This window comes from Miscanthus floridulus, chromosome 2 (genome assembly GCF_019320115.1).
Source record: "Miscanthus floridulus cultivar M001 chromosome 2, ASM1932011v1, whole genome shotgun sequence".
Taxonomy (NCBI): Eukaryota; Viridiplantae; Streptophyta; class Magnoliopsida; order Poales; family Poaceae; genus Miscanthus; species Miscanthus floridulus.
In genome coordinates this window covers 146,799,778-146,802,863 of record NC_089581.1, presented here as the reverse complement: position 1 = coordinate 146,802,863, position 3,086 = coordinate 146,799,778, and positions in this window count along the sequence as shown.

The window sequence follows — 3,086 nt, the reverse complement described above, 5'->3', positions numbered from 1 at the left end:
GCGAGCGTGTCGACCAGACGCAGCCCTGTTTGAACGTGTAAGGCGCGCAACTGTGAACTCTTGAACCCCTTGCCTGACAACTGGTTTTTGGGCCGTTTATTTATTCTTTAATCAAAGTAATTATGGAGAACGTACAGTCGACATCTTCTTGTGTGGGCTGGGCCGCATGCACGTACGTGTGTTACGTATATGTGCTGGCTAGCTAGCTTGTCAATTGTGTACAGATACGTATCGTATATACACACGTACGCTCATGGCCATAATTTAATTAACCCAACGTGTGTGCGTGTCCAAACGCATTTGCTTCTATATATATGTTTTTATTTCCTTGGAATGTAGATAAACAATATACATCTCTCCTCCTTTTGTGAATGAACAATATATGGTATACAAATATATACGACGGGTATATATTTGCATAGGCTTTCATCTTTGTCATGCGTCTCTTTTAGATATATTAATTTCATTCTTTTCAATTATGTTTTATTTTATGATTTCTGTATATGGCATATAACCATCTGAATTATTTATTATTTTATCTCTCATGGCATAAATATTCACATGTATTTAGGTAGGCCAAAATTTGTGCCAACAGCTTCCTTTTCGTTCGGAAGGAGGGGTAGAACATGCCAAGCTACCCTCGATGGGCGCGAGCAGTGGCATTTCCGGTGAGCTGTTATCGGGTGAGTCTGAGTGGAGGCTCGTGCCCCATTCGCTAGGGGTCGGCTAGTGGTCCAGAGACGCACTCTAAGAGTACCGGAGGGTTTCTCTAGTGGGTGCCGAGGCCGTTCGCTGGGCCCCGGTGGCTCGGTGCCTCCCTACGGTGGGATCCCATTCGGAGACCTCCCTGCCAGTCTCGGACACGACTTAGGACGCCCCAAGCGTTTCACTTGCCAAGGCCCTGGCCCCGTACAGGCTCGCCCATAGTCGTCCCTGGCTCTGTTGCCCTGGGGCGGCTGTCGAAACCCTTAGGGGCCCAGCCTTCGAACCCCTAGGCCGTAACGGGCTCGCTGCCCTTTGTCGCGTTTTCTCGAATTTTCAAGTGCGGGTTTGGGTTGCTCGTCTTTGTCGTGGGTGCAGGAGGAGCCCCCGAGCCTCCGCACGGAGCGAGAGGGCGATCAGGGGTCCCCTTGACTTTTTTGTTCAACCCTCGCACATCCTTTTCATTCGGACGGAGGGGTTTTTTGCCGAGCCCACTCGTGTGCGAGCCTAGGTTGCTTGGTCTCGGCAAAATTGTAGGGGGGCTCCCGAGCCTCTGCACAGAGCAAGAGGGCGATCAGGAGTTCCCCTAGCTTTTTGTACGCCCCTCGTGCGTGAGGGTTTGTTTGCCGAGCCCCCCTTGGGTGCGAGCCTGGGTCACGGGGTCTCGGCATATCTGCAGGAAGAGCTCCCTAGCCTCTGCACGGAGCGAGAGGGCCGTCAGGAGTTCCCCTGACTTTTTGAATCGACCCTCGCGTGTCCTTTTCGTTCGGAAGGAGGGGTTGTTTTGCCGAGCCCCCTTGAATGCGAGCCTAGGTCGCTGGGTCTCGGCAAGGTTGCAGGAGGAGCCCCCTAGCCTCTACATGAAGCAAGAGGGCCGTTAGGGGTTCCCCTGACTTTTTGTGCGACCCTCGCGCTTCCTTTTCGTTCAGAAGGAGGGGTGGAATATGCCAAGCTACCCTCGATGGGCGCGAGCGTTGGCATTTCCGATGAGCTATTATCGGGCGAGTCCAAGTGGAGGCCCGTGCCCCGTTCGCTAGGGGTCGGCTAGTGATCCAGAGACACACTCCAAGAGTACCAGAGGGTTCCTCTAGTGGGTGTCGAGGCCATTCGCTGGGCCCCAGTGGCTTGGTGCCCCCCTACGGTGGGGTCCCATTCGGAGACCTCCCTGCTGGTCTCAGACATGACTTAGGGCATCCCAAGCGTTTTGCTTGCTTGGGCCTCGGCCCCGTGTGGGCTCGCCCGCGGTCGTCCCTGACTCTGTTGCCCTAGGGCGGCTGTCGAAACCCTTAGGGGCCTAGCCTTCGAACCCCTGGACCGTAGCGGGCTCGGTGCCCAGTTCCTTCATCTAAAAGGAATAGGGTGGGAGGAATGTCTCCCCCATCGGCTTGACAACGGCTGGTGCGCCTTTTGAGGTGATTTTCTAGGGAGACGGAATGACACCTGCTGCTGCAGCAGTCGGGCACGACGTGGTGTCAGCGGATGGGACGTAACTGTTCCTGCGATTAATGAGAAAAAGGTGGGCACGTGGGTGGTAAAATCGGATCGGGATTAACCGTGTCGGATCTGAGGGAAACTTCCCCGATTTTGTCGCCCGTCCGTTTCACCTTCATCCTACATAAATACGCAATGAGCCTTGCCCCTCCCCTCCTTACCTTGCCCGCAATAGCTTTGCCGTCTTTTAGCCGTCGCTAGAGCAGAGAGCCCTGGGAGGAAGAAGGGAGAGAGGTGAGGCAGAGAGAGGGAGAGAGAGAGACTCACCGCCGTAGTCGAACCCTCCATCGCACTTATGGCCGGCAACATTGTTGTCATCGAGGCGGATCCTTGGGGTCCATCTGATGTCACCGTGGAGATGCTTCAGTCGCTCGTCGATGGCAGGCTCCTTCATCCAGTTACCGACCCTAACAGGCCGGAGTGGATCGCTCTGTCGGGTGAGCTAGAGTCGAGGCCTCGCGACGGTTACGTCGTGAGCTTCATGTCTTTTCATGAGCGTGGCCTCGGCCTTCCGGCGGACCGGTTCATGCGGGCGCTCCCGCACTACTACGGCGTGGAGCTCCACAACTTCAACCCCAATTCCATCACGTAGGCTACCATCTTCGTCGCTGTCTGTGAGGGGTATCTAGGGATTGCTCCCCATTGGGAGTTGTGGCTCCACCTCTTCTGAGCGGGGCATACCACCAAGCCAACGGGTACGTCGGGCACGAGGAAGGCGGTGAGGGCTGGCGGCTGCACTCTCCAAGTGCACCAGGACCGTCAACACCTCTACATCCTGGCCTAGCTTTCGTCCTCCAATCGCCGATGGTACAAGAGCTGGTTTTATCTCCGCAACGACGACGGTGGACTTCCCCCCTACACCGGGCGGATCATGGGGAGCTACCCGGAGAGGT